The sequence below is a fragment of the Petaurus breviceps genome, unplaced genomic scaffold (assembly GCF_028583685.1).
Source record: "Petaurus breviceps papuanus isolate PSGF00001 unplaced genomic scaffold, PetGlider_PUasm1.0 208, whole genome shotgun sequence".
NCBI lineage: Eukaryota > Metazoa > Chordata > Mammalia > Diprotodontia > Petauridae > Petaurus > Petaurus breviceps.
Genome location: NW_027185852.1, coordinates 2,740,775 through 2,755,514, shown reverse-complemented (window position 1 = coordinate 2,755,514; position 14,740 = coordinate 2,740,775). Strand labels below are relative to the sequence as shown.

The following is a 14,740-nucleotide window of genomic DNA, read 5'->3' as shown; positions in this document are numbered from 1 at the left end:
ATTCATTCATTCATTCATTCATTCATTCATTCATTCATTCATTCATTTTTAATCTCTCATGTTCACATTAGTTGTCCACAGAGTTTTGCAACAATATGAAAAATCTAGTAAGAATGTATATCATGGATACTGTGTGATTCATCCCTAGACTGCTAAGCCCAACTACCGAGGGCTACAGTAGAATTCTTTACTACATATAAGGACAGCAAGCACACAAAGGCAATGTCAATGCCAATGACTGCATCATGGGGCATACAACTTTTGCTCTTGTTTTGGCATGATATACCAGTAGAGGCATAATCAACAAAGTAGAAAATAACGAAAATTTAAAAGATGTATGTTCAGAAGATCAAACCCGACAACCCCATATGAAAATAAAAACCAACCTGACAGAAATTTGAGAGAAAAGAATGGGGAATTATCATTTCTGTTAGAAACTCAGAAGATTATGCTTTGAAAGATATTAGCTTCCATTACCCGGTTCCAAAGAGAATCTTACAATATTATTTCTTCGAAAACATTTTAGTGGATTTTCACATACTTTAATTCTGCAAACTGAAGCCTAACCTGTGTTTCTCCTCTGCTGTGGTCACTCACTAGCAGGATCTTCAAACCTAAGTCACTTCCAGACTCCCAGACTCATGTTCACCTTATATAAGCCAAGGCTAACAAGGCCAGATCCATCTGGTTCTCAGGGTCTCTAGTAGACATGTGCTTAGTGAAGCATAAAGAATTTTAAATCTGTGAGCTATTAGAAGGCATTCAAGACTCATTTCTTTATCTCTAATTATTGGCTCCATCTCTAAGTCTTGGGAAATATCTTTTGAAAATTTAAAAAGAGGCACAATTTTTCAGTTATTCTAAAGGTTTCTTAGGCTAAGAACCTCATTTTGCAGATAAGGGAAATGGAACCCATGGTTTGTGACTTGCCCATATTTGCACAGTAAGTAATCTAATTATGAGAAGAGAAATTTGAACCAAGACCTTCTGTCTCCAGAGCTGTTCTCCCCACTCCTACGGCCCCCACAGAACCACTTTGTGTTTTTACATTCATTGTTTTCATCCCCAAATATGTTCCATCCCTGTCTCCTACTCAGATTAATTCATTTCACACACACACACACATACACACACAGTCATGCACACACACACACACACACACACACAAAGAGGCAGAGAGAGAGAGAGACAGAGACGCACACTCAGAGAGACAGAGAGAGTGAGAGAAAGTTTTGGGGGAAAGTCTAACAGAATATGTTAGAGTCCACATCAAGGATCCCGTTTCCATGAGAACATGGGAAGGTTATCTATTTTTTCATCTCTTTCCTCAGGACTTGTTTGGTTTTTATAATTACAAAGTGATCAGTTCCTTTGTATTCCCTGCTCCTGCTTACTTCACATATCATTTTTCCTGTCCTAACAGGCTTCTTTGAATTTGGGACAGAATAATCAACCATTACATTGCATATTGCCTTTGGAAGAAACTGTCTCAAATTGATCTCCCCCACACTTCTTTCTAGTGTCATTTCCCAAACCTTGACCTCACTACCTGTCATTCAAAGGACATTTTAAACCATATACCATGTCCAAGACACTGTATTAGGCACAGGGGTATCCAAAGCCCAAAATACAATAAGTTACTGCCTTCAAGATCTTTACTTGGGGGAGAGAGAAAACATGTTCACAAACAAAAGTAGTGCAAAGAAAGTCAAATTTCCACATAAGAGCGAGCATGAGGAGAGCAGCTTCTCAAAAGAATAGCTATCAAGTTACTTTTATTTTATTTTAGCATAGCCCAAAACAGACTGGAATCCACTTGGCGTGAATAGGAACAAAATCCAAAGGTTCAGTAAATAATATAGTGAAACCAACTCTAGGGAATTGACTTTTAAATGATCAGAATTTAAGTAAATTCAACAAATATTTATTAAGCAGTTCTTTTGAGCCAACCATTTGCAGTGGGCCAGTCATTGTTCAAGGAAATAGGGATTCAAAGAAAAAATAATACAAGAGCAAAACCAAAAGCAAATAAACAATAAAAACAAACCTCCAAGTCCTCACATTTTACTGCACTCACATTCTGTCATGTCTGCTTATGGAAATCACTTGCTCCCTACCACTTCCTAAGATCCTTGTTGGCAAGAACCTCGCAATGCATCCTTCACACCAATGCTCATGAAATCTTTGTTTCATGTTAATTTCATGCACCAACTATCCATGTTACACATTGGTTTGTCAAAGTTTCTCTTTTATCATTCAGGAATGCTAATAAAATTTAGCACCTCCTATACTTTTGAAGCCTTATCTGCTAACCCTCTTCCTACTGATCCCTTCGCTAGGTTAAGTATATTGTACAATTAATTTTTTTTAATATTTTATTTTCCCAATTGCATGCAAAACAATTTTAACTTTTTTTTTTAGTTCAACATTCTATCCCTCTCTCACCTAACCTTCTCTTAGATCATAAGCAGTATAATACAGGTGTAATGGGAATGTTAATTTTTAAGATCTTGCCTGCCCATAGGCTTAAGTTCACCTGGAGCCTGTGGTAGGAGGCTTGTTTCTCAGGAGATACTTTGTGATTGGGGCAATGGGTCAAGAAGGTTGTTACATTCTCTGAGCCAGGAGAAGGCTATATAAGCCCAGATGGGAGGCTTTCCTTTGGGGCTTGCTTTGGGAAGTGTTGCGTGATTTGACCAGACCAGACAAGACTCTGTGTAGTTGTTGAGAGCCCCTTGGCTTTGAAAACCCAGATGTTGGTGCTTCCTTCTCTGGTAACTGTGATTAGGTATGGATGTATGTAATGGTTAGGACAGTTTGGAAGCCTGTCTGCTTGAAATGTTTCTGTCTGTATACTCTGAAGTTCGGGGTGCTGACCTTTTCCCCTGAATGAGGTAAACTATATATGTTTGATTCATCAAAGTAAGCTTGTTAACCCATTTTGAGTTGCTTTCCTTTAGCAAAGTAGATATAAGAAACTGTGTTGGCAGCCACTCTGTGTATGCTAGGGTGCTTGCTGCTACAACAGGATAAACATGTACAATTGTGTGAAACAGTTCCATATTAGTCATTTTTGTGAGGAACAAAATAACTCAAACAAAAAAAGAAAGAAAAAATGAAAAATAGTCAGCTTCTGTCTCTATTCAGAATCCATCAGTTCTTACACTTGAGGCAAGTAGCATTTTTCATCATGAGTTTTTTGGGATTATCTTAGATCATTGTATTGCTAAGAATAGCTAAGTCATTCATGATTTTGTTCCTTCAGTACTGCTTTTACAGTATGAAATATTCTCCCAGTTTTTCTCATTTCACTTTGTATCAGTTCATGGAAATATTTCCAGGTGTTTTTAAATCACCCTGCATAGCATTTGTTATAGAACAATAAGATTCCTTTACAATCATATATCACAATTTGTTCAGCTGTTCCCCAATAGATGGTTATTCTCCCAATTTCCAATTCTTAGCCACCATAAAAAAGATCTTCTGTAATTATTTTTTCTACATAAAGGATATTTTCCTTTCCTGTTGATTTCTTCAGGATAAAGACTTAATAGTGGTATAGCTGCTGTTCAAATGATATGTACAATTTTATAACTCTTGCAGCATAGTAACAAATTGCTCTCCAAAATGGTTAGATTACTTCACAACTCCAGCAACAGTAGTACATTAGTGTCCCAATTTTTCCACATCACTTTTGTCATTTGACTTTTCCATTTTGTTAAACAATATGATCGATTTCAGGTGGTACCACAGAGTTGTTTTCATCTACATTTCTCTAATCAATAATGATCTAAAGCATTTTTTCATAGATAACTTTGATTTCTTAACCTGAAAACTTCATAGTGCTTGACCATTTATCAGTTGTGGAATTTTTATATTGCATTTTCATAAATTTGACTTAGCTCTCTATATATTTTTGAAATAAGATATAATCTCTTGAAACGTTTTCCTCTTTTCTGTTTTATTTCTAATTTTGTTTCTATTGGTCTTGTTTGTACAAAAACTTTTTAATTGTATGTACTCAAAATTATCCATTTTATATCTCCTAATGCTCTCTCTAGATCTTATTTGGTCCTATTTTCCCCCTTCTCTATATATCTGACAAGTAAACTATTCCATGTTCTCCTAATATGCTTATGGGATCACCTTCATATTAAAATCATGTACACATTTTGAACTTAGCTTTGTATATGGTATGAGATGTTGGTCTATACATATTTTATGCCATACTGCTTTTCACTTTTCCTAGCAGTTTTTATCAAATAATGAGTTTCTTTCCCAAAAGGTTTGACCTTTGGGCTTATCAAACACTAAAATACCATGGTCATTTATTACAATATATTTTGTACCTAACATCATATAACTCTCTATTTCTTAGCCAGAACCGGATTTTTTTAAAATGATGATCATCACTTTAAAATTCTGTTTGATATCTGGTACAGCTATGTCACCAATTTCACATTAAACATATTCTTCTTATATTCTTGAACTTTTGTTTTTCCAGATTAATTCGGTTATTATTTTTTCCAGTTCCATAATAATAATGGGAGTATGATTGGTATGCCACTGAATAAGTAATTAATTTAAGTAGAATTGTCATTTCATTATAATGTCTCAACCTAACCATGCATAATTAATATCTTTCCAGTTGTTTATATCTGCTTTTATTTGTATAAAAATTATCTTGCAATTATATTCACATAGTTCCTGGGTTTGACTTGGCAGGTAAGTTCTGAAGTATTTTACATTGTCTCCAGTTATTTTAAATAGAATGTCTCTTGTTGATGGACATTGGTGTTATAGAAATGTTGATTATTTATATGGATTTATTTTATATCCTGAAACTGTTATAAAGTTGTTTTTTCAACTAGTTTTTTAATTGATTCTCTATTATTTTCTAAGTATACTGTAATTTTTTGAATAATACTGGTGATAATTGGAATCTGTGTTTCACCTCAATTTTTTTGGAAAAGCTTCTAGCTTATCCATATTACAGATAATTCACGATGATGTTGTTAGATTATTACTTCACTTTCTAAGGAAAGCTCTATTTATTCCCATACCATTGAGTGTTTTTAATAGAAATGCATACTGTATTTCATCAAAATACTTTTTGCATCATTGGGATAATCTTATAATTTCTGTTGTTTTTGTTATTGATATAGTTATTTATGATGACAGTTTTTCTAACATTGAACCAGTCCCTAATTCCTAGTATAATCACATCTTGGGGTGACTAGGTGGCATAGTGAATAGAGCACCATCCTTGAGTCAGGTGGGCCTGAGTTCAAATTCGGCCTCAGGCACTTAACACTTACTAGCTGTGTGACATTGAGCAAGAAACTTAACCCTTATTGCCCTGCTCTTCCCCCTCCAAAAAGCAAAGGTAAAATAAAATAAATAAATAACATTTGGTCAAAGTGCCTGGTCCGTGTGATATGTGTAATCACCTTGCTATTATTTTATTTAAATTTTTGTATCAATATTCATTTCAGGAATTGGTCAATAGTTTTCTTTCTTTTTTTTTGATCTCCCTTATTTCTGTTTATATATAATAAACATAATTGTGTCATAAAAGGAATTTGGTCAGACTCCTTCACCAATTCTTTTTTTTTCAAATAGTTTATATAGTGTTGGGATTGATTATTCTTTAAATGATTGGTAGAATTCACTTGTGAATCCATCTGGGTCTAGTGAATTCTTCTTTTCCTTATGGAGTTTGTTGATGACCTGTTCAGTTTCTTTTTCCTCAGATAAGGTTATTAAGTATTATATGCCTTCTTCTCTTAATCTGGACAATGAATATTTTTGTGATTATTCAGGCATTTCCCTTAGATTGTCAGAATTTTTGGCATATAATCGGGCCAAATAGCTACGAACAAACATATTATTTTCTGACTCATCAGTGTTGACTTCACTCCTTTCGTTTTTGCGACTGGTGATTTAGTTTCCTACTTTTGTTTTTACTAAAATCAAACAATTTCTTAACTTTTTATTTAATATATTTATTTTTAGTTTGCAACATTCGGTTCTCAAGCTTTTGAGTTTTACATTTTCTCTGCGTCACCTCCCCTTTCCCCCACAGATTGCTCACAATTTGATATTGGCTCTACATATACATTCATAGTAAGCATATTTTCACATTAGTCATGTATAAATGTATAGAATGTATGCTGTCATGTATAGAATGAACTATGAAAAAGAAGAAAAAACAAAACAAAAGAGAGAGAGAGCAACTGTTAAGCTTCAATCTGCATTCAGATTCTGTAATTAGTTCCCTGGATATGGATAGCATTTTCCATCATGAGCCTTTTGGAGTTGTCTTAGAATCTTGTATTAGTTAGAAGAGCCAAATCTATCAAAGTCAGTCATCACATAATGTGACTGTGACTGTGTACAATGATTTCCTGCTTCTTCTCCTCTCACTCAGCATCAGTTCATATAAGTCTTTTCCGGTTTTTTATGAAGTTGTCCTGCTCAGCATTTCTTATAGTACAATTGTATTCCATTAGGTTCATATACCTGAACTTGTTTAGCCATTCCCCAATTGCTGGACATCCCCTCAATTTCCAATTCTTTGTCACCAGAGAAAGAATGTTTCCTTTTCCCATTTGTATGATCTCTTTGCGGTACATAACTAGTAGTGTTATTGCTGGATCAAATGTTATGCACATTTTTGTAGGCCTTTGGGCATAGTTCCAAATTACTCACCAAAATTTTTGAATCAATTCACACCTCCACCAACAATGCGTTAGTGTTGCAATTTTCCAAAATCTGCAAAATTTATATTTTTTGTGTTTTGTCACATTGCCAATCTAACAGTTGTGATATGGTACCTAAGTGTTGTTTTGATTTGGTTTTCTCTAATCAATGGTGATTTAGAGCACTTTTTCATATGACTATAGATATCTTTAATCTCTTCCTCTGAAAACTGCCTGATCATATTCTCTGGCCATTTATCAAGTAGGGAATGACTTGTATTCTTATAAATTTGAAATAGTTCTCTATATATTTCAGAAATGTGGCCTTTGTCAGAGACACTGGTTGTAAAATTTCTCTCCCAGTTTTCTGTTTCCCTCTTAAACTTTGTTCCATTGGCTCTGTTTGCACAAAAAACAAACAAACAAAAAAAAAGACCTAGCAATTTCATGTAATCAGAATTATCTTTTTTTTTTTCTATTAAGTTCTCTATCTCTTCTTTGGTCATAAATTCCTCCATTCTCCATAAATCTGATATCTAAACTGTTCCTTGCTCCCCTAATTTGCTTATAATATCAGCCTTTATATGTAAATTGTGTAACATTTGGACTTTATTTTGTTATACAGTATAAGATATTGGTATATGTCCAGTTTCTGCCGTGGGATTTTCCAGTTTTCCCAGTAGTTTTGTCAAATAGTGAGTTCTTATCCCACAAGCTAGAATCTTTCTGTTTATCAAAAAGCAGATTACTATAGTTGTTGACTACTGTGTCTTTTGTATCTAATCTATTTCACTGATCTGCCACCCTAGGACCTGGACAGGTAGAGGTAGGAGGGGTAGAGCTCCAGGTTGATCTGCGGATTGATGGCGGCTTCCCAGTCATGGTCGTAGTTCTGCCACACCCGAAAGAGGGACGAGGTGGTCATGACGGCTGCGGCTGCAGAGGTGAGGGAAGGGGGCAGCTGAGTGGGCTTTAGTGGAGGGGAAGGTGGAGAGATGGCCAAGGGCGGCTCCGGCTGGGGATCGAGCAGAGGGTTCCATTCCAGGCCTGTTGAAGCAAGAAACCGCAGCGACTCCCCTTCCCTGAGCTTCTGGCGTAAGTATCATTTTTGTTACATAAAAAGAATTCGGTAGAACTTTCTTCACCTATTTTCCGAAACAGTCCATAGAGTACTGAAATTAATGTTTCTTTAAATGTTTGATAGAATTGTGAGTCCATCTGCCTTGGACATTTTTTCCTAGGGAGTTCACTGATGGCTTGTTCAATTTCTCTTTCTGAGATGGGGTTATTTAAGTATTTTACTTTCTTTTCTGTGAATTTGGGCAATTTATATTTTGTAAATATTCAGTCATTTCACTACAAATGTCAAATTTATTGGCATATACTTGGTCAAAAAGGTTCCTAATAATTGCTCTCTAAGTTCATCTTCATTATTGACAAATTAATCCTTTTCATTTTTGATACTAGTAATTTGCTTTTCTTTTTTTTTTTAATCAAATTAACTAAAGATTTATATATTTTATTGTTTTTTTTCATAAAACAAGCTCTTAGTTTTATTTATTAGTTCAATAATTTCCTTAATTTCAACTTAATCAATCACTCCTTTGTTTTTCAGTATTTCTAATTTGATATTTATTTGAGAATTTTTCATTTCTTTTTTTTTTAGCTTTTCTTAGTTGTGTTCCCAATTCATTGCTTTCCATTTTCTCTATTTTATTCATGTAAACATTTTGAGATATAAAACATCCCCTTAAAACGACTTTGGCTGAATCTCATAAGTTTTGGTATATTGTCTCCTTATAGTTCTCTTGGATGAAGTTATTGATTGTTTCTATGATTTGGTGTTTGACCCATTCATTCTTTAGGATTAGATTATTTAGTTTGCAATTGATTTTTTTTTAATCTATCTTCCCATGGCCTTTTTTTTTTTTTTACTATAGTTTCTTTTATTATTCCGTCATGATCAGAATATCATGCATTCAGGGGCAGCTAGGTGGCACAGTGACTAGAGCATTGGCCCTGGAGTCAGGAGGCCCTGAGTTCAAGGCCGACCTCAGACACTTAACACACACACACACACACACACAAATTAGCCCTATGACCTTGCACAAGTCACTTAACCCCAATTGCCTTCCAAATAAAGAAAAAAAGAAACAAAAAAGAAAAGCATGCATTTAATATTTCTTCATTTCTGGATTGGATTGTGAGGCTTTTATGCCCTAGTACATGGTCAGTTTTTGTGCAGGTGTCATGTCCCATTGAGAAAAAGGTATATTCCTTTTTATGCACATATGATTTTCTCCAGGGGTCTACCCTATCTAGCTTTTCTAAGATTCTAATCATCTCCTTATCTTCTCTCTTTGTTTATTTTATAGTTAAATTTATTAAGTTCAGAGAGGGGGAATTTGAGGTCCCCCACTGGTATAGTTTTGCTGTCAATTTCTACCTGTAATAACCTCCCCTCAAACACTCTGGATGGCATAATGCTTCATGTATGTGTGTTTACTAATGGTATTGTTTCATTTTCTAGAGTATTTTTTAGCAGGATATAGTTTCCTTCCTTATCTCTTTTAATGAGATCTGTTTTTGCTTTTCCTTTCCTGAGGTCAGGATTGCTGCCCCTGCTTTTTTTTTCAGATGAAGTATAATATATTCTTCTCTAGCTTTTTATCTATTCCTATGTGTCCTTCTGTTTCAAATGTGTCTCTTGTAAACAACATAGTGTGGGATTATGACTTTTAATCCATCATCTATCCACTTCCATTTTATGGGAGAGTTCGTTCCATTGACATTCACAGTAACTAGTACCATTTATGTCTTTCTTTCATCCTTTCCATCCTTACTATAGTTTTGCTTTTGACCACCGCTTCCCTCAATCTGTCCTCCCTTCTATCAGTCCCCCTCCCTTTCCTTTCCCTTTTGCCTTACTGATTATTCCCTCCTTCTATATCTCCCTCCATTTTCTTTCCCATTTTCCCTCCAACTGCCTACAGGAAAAATTAGATTTCTATACCTGAGTATGTTGTTCACTCCTTTAGTCAAATCTGATGAGAGTAAAATGCGAACAATGCTCATCACCCTCCTTTCTTACCCTCTATTTAATATGTCTTTGTACTTTTCATGTGATGTAATTTACCGTTTCCTGCCTCCTCCTTTTATCTTCTTCCATTATAAAGTTTTTTTACAGCACTTAATTGGGTTTTTTAACCTCACATCAAAATCAACATACATTCATCCCCTCTTTCTATGTATTTCCCTTCTATATGATATAAAAAATATACATTTTTCAAGAGTGTAAGCACAGTAAGCACCATCTTTTCATGCAGAAATACAAACAGTTTCTCATTATTGAATTATATTTTTCTTTTACTCTTCCTTTCCTGTTTATTTTTCTATGCCTTTCTTGAGTCTTGTATTTGAAGATCAAAATTTTACACGGAGGTCTGTTTTTTTCATCAGTAAAGTCTGGAACTTCCCTATGTCATTGAATGTCCATCTACTTCCATGAAAAATTATGTTCAGTTTCACTGGATAATTGAGCCTTGGTTGTAACCTAATTTTCTTTGACTTATAGAATATCATATTCCAAGACTTCTGATCTTTTAATGTAAAAGCTTCAAGGTCTTGCATAACACTCACTGGGGTTCCACAATATGTGAATTGTTTCTTTATGGCTGCTTACAGAATTTTCTCCTTATTCTGATAATTCTGGAATTTGACTACAATATTCCTTGGCATTTTCAATTTAGGATCTCTTTTAGAAGATAATCGGTGAATTCTTTTGATGACTACCCTCTCATTCTAGGATTTTTGGGCAGTTTTCTTTGATGATTTCTTGAAAGATACTGTCCTGGCTCTTTTTTTATCATGGTTTTTATCAATTAGATTAATAATTCTTTAATTATCTCTCCTGGGTCTGTTTTCCAGCATGATTATTTTTCCAATGAATTATTTTATGTTTTATTCTATTTTTTCATTCTTTAGATTTTGTTTGACTCATTCTTGATGTCACATAGAGTCATTAGCTTGCACTTCCCCAAGTCTAATTTTAATTACCTTCTTCAGTTAGTTTTTTTTAACTTCCTTTTCCATTTGGTCAATTCTACTTTTTAAGAAGTTGTTTTCTTCAGTATATATATGGAGAGAAAGAGAGAGAGACAGAGACAGAGACAGAGACAGAGACAGAGAGAGAGAGACAGAGACAGAGACAGATAGATCGATAGATATTTCCATTTTCTTAATTTATTTTTTACGTTTTCATCTATCTCTTATATCTATTGTGTATTTTTAAAGTTTTCATCTATCTCATATCTATTGAGCTTTTCCAAGAAGGCTTTTTGGGCTTGAGAACAGTTCATATTCTACTTTGATTTTTTGTTATGGGTATAATGACCATTTTTTCCTCTCCTGGATTTGTGTTTTAATCTTTCCTGTCACCAAGATATTTCTCTATGATTGTTTTTTGTTGTTTCTTCCTGCTTATTTTCTTTGCCTTTTTTTCTGGCTCTTAAATTCCATCACTCCTTCTCGGTCTCAGGGAGCATTGTCCTAGACTTCTTGTGTTGGGGATTATGGGCCTGATTACTGACTTTCTGTGCTAGAGCCTCAGTTGCTGGCAGCTGGAGGTTGTAGTGGTCTGCTACTTTACTTGTTGCTGAGCTGGAGATGCTTGTGGTGGCTGGTGTATCTGGTGTTGGTTCTTGCCTAACCCTCCATCCTGGGAATCAGAATCACCTGCTTCTGTGCTTTGGTGGGCGTTGCCACTGGCTTGCTGAAATACCTCTTGTCCTTTGTTGCTCCCCTTCAGTCACAGCAAGAAGGACCTTTCCTGTTTATTCCCCTTAACTCCTGAACTAAAATACTGCAATACATCATCTTTCTGCTCTCTCCATGATTCAAGGATTTTTCTTGAAGCAATATTCTCTGGAGTTTTCAAAGTCTATAATGGAAGGTGAGAGCAACTTACTGCTTACTCCACCATCTTGGCTCCCAAAAATTTAATATGTGACTTTCTAACATTCAGTTTGTGGGCTGATGGCCCCAGGAGTAAGGAAGGAACTGCACTTCTCTCTCACCCAGTTCCAAGAGACCCCACTCTTGCACAAATTGGTCTGGGAATCAACAGTGCTGCTAACAATTAAGTCCCCTGGGCTCTGTTGTGGCCTGGCTATTTTCAGGTCTGTGCTGATGTAGTTCACATGCTAGACTGCACTCCTCATCTATTATAGTGCAACAGATGCTTCCTATATACTCTCCAGGTTGTTTTGGGCTGGAAATCTGCCATACTCTCTTTCCTAGAGGATTCCACTGGAAGAGCATATGCTCAGATTCACTTTCCAGAGGTGTTTCAAGGGATTTGGAGGTGAGCTCAGGTGAGTCCCTGATTTCACTCTGCCATCTTGGCTCCAGCTCCTCATTATTTATTTTATTGATTTTCTTTCAATTTTATTAATCTTTTGATTATAAGGATTCCCAGTTTGGTGGCTAATTGGGAATTTTTGATTGGTCCTTTTTATTTTTTTGGTTGTTGTTATTGAGGCCCAATTACTTGATCAATATTCTATATTTTATTGATATAAGTATTTAGAGATATAAATTTTCCCCTAAGTACTACTTTGGTTGCATTCCATAAATTTTGTTGTTTTCACATTGTTGACATTCTTTTATCTTCTTTAATTAAATTTTACGTTTATTTTTTAGTTTATATTATTCATTTCCACAAGATTTTGAGTTATAAATTTTCTCCCTGTCTTTCCTTTACCCAACACCCCAAAAGAGTGATACCAATGTATACCCTCTACCCCATCTGCTCTCTCCTGTATCCTTTCCCATCCCCCCTCTGATTTTCTAGTAGGGCAAGATGGAGCTCTATATCCCAGTGCCTATATATATAATTTCCCAGTTTCATGTAACAATAATAATCATAAATTTCTTTAAACACTTGATTTTAAAACTTTGAATTCCAGATTTTTTCCCTTCCTCCCTCATCACTCACCCTTACTGGGAAGACAAACAATTAAATATAGGTTGTTCATGTGTAGCTAAGAAAAGCATTTCAATAGTGAAATATTGTGAAAGACTGACTATATTTCCCTCCATACTATACTGACACCCACTTGTTCTATTCTGTACTTTGACCCTGTCCCTTTTCAAAAATGTGTGCTTCAAACTTCCCTGCTCCCCAACCTGCTCTCCCTTGCAGCATCCCCCCTCTCATCCCCTTCCCACCTACTCTACTTCAGGTTGAGATACCATATTTAGTGTGTACTTCATTCCCTCCCTAAGACAAATTCAAGTATAGTAAGGTTGACTCATTCCCTTTTGCCTTCTGTTCTACCCCTCCATTATACCAGTTTTCCCTTGCCTCTTTTATATGAGATAAATTACCCCATTCTGTCTCCTCCCCCATCTCCTCTCATTATATTCCTCTGTCATCTCTTAATTTCATCTTTTAAATATCATCTTTTCTTATTCAATTGATACTGTGGGCTCTATCTATGTATCCCTGTACACATATACACACACTCAAATATGTATTCATATGCCCATATATCCTCTTATATAGACATATATATGTATGTATACATACATATATATTTATACACACACATATCTATTCCCTTTAACTATTCTCCTACTGAGAAATGTTTCATAAGTTACAATTATCAATTTTCAATGTAATAATGTAAATATTTCAACTTTGATAAGTTCCTGATGATTTCTTTTCCCTATTTACCTTCTTATGCTTCTCTTGCTTCTTGTATCTGAATGTCAAATTTTCCATTCACTCTGTTTTTTTCATCAAGAATGCTTGAAAGTCCTCTATTCTATTGAATGACCATATTTTCTCCTGAAACATGATACTCAGTTTTTTTCTGGATAAGTGATTCTTGGTTTTGATCCCAGTTCCTTTGACCTGTAGAATATCATATCCAAAGACCATCAACCCCTCCCTCAGTGTAGAAGCTGCCAGATCTTCTCTTATCCTCATTGTGTTTCCACAATATTAAATTGTTTCTTCCTAGCTGCTTATAATATTTCCTCATTGGTCTGGGAACTCGGGAACCTGGCTATAATATTCCTAGGACTTTTTTTGCGGGGGTGGGGTATTTTTCAGGGGGTGATTAGTGGATTACTCAAATTTCTATTTTGCCCTCTCATTACAAAACATCAGGGCAACTTTCCTAGAGAATTTCTTGAAGGATGATTTCTAGGTTCTTTTTTTTTGATCATGGCTTTCAGGTCGTCCAATAATTTTAAAATTATTTCCTGGATCTCATTTCCAGGTCAGTAATTTTTCCAATGAAAATCCAATTTTTTTCATTTGTTTGGATTTTTTGATAGTACCTCGATTTCTCATAAAGTCACTAGCTTCCATTTGCCCCAATCTAATTCTGAAGGAATGATTTTCTTCAGTGAGCTTTTGAGATTCTTTAACTTTTTGGAAAATTCGGCTTTTTAAGGCATTCTTCTCCTCATTGCATTTTTGAGCCTCCTTTGCATTTGAGTTTGTCCATTTTTTAAGGTATGATTTTGCTCAGTCAGCTTGTTGACTCACATTTCATAGTTTTCTTGCATCATTCTCATTTCTCTTCCAAATTTTTCCTCCATTTCTCTTATTTGGTTTTCAAAATCCTTGTTAAGCTCCACTATGGCCTGTTACCAGCTCAAATTGTTTGGAAGCTTTTGTTGCAGGAGTTCTGAATTCATTGTCTTCCTGCTGTTCCATTATTTGATCCTTTTTGTTCTCAAAATACAAGTCTAATGTTGGATTGTTCTGCTTGCTTTGCTTCCTTTGATGGCTAATATTGCCACTCAGTTACTTGACTACAGAGCTTTTTTCCACAGTAGAATTATGCTACCAGAGATGGGATCTTTTTCACAATCACTGTGGTTTTCATACCTGATGGAGATATTAGTTGTATGCCCTTTCTGAAGCCTCCACACACTCTGGCAAACTGGTCACACAGCCCAGGACCTTCACACTAGATTGCAATCCAGATCCATGCAGGTTGAAGCAAGAGTGATTACCCTTCAAA

The 14,740-nt window shown here is 35.2% G+C and overlaps 1 pseudogene; it reads right to left on the bottom strand.

The window, feature by feature from the left end:
* The window catches only part of LOC138165232 (COMM domain-containing protein 7 pseudogene), a 27,249-nt pseudogene extending 12,819 nt beyond the window's left edge, over positions 1 to 14,430 (bottom strand).
* Positions 14,431 to 14,740: the final 310 nt, after the last annotated feature.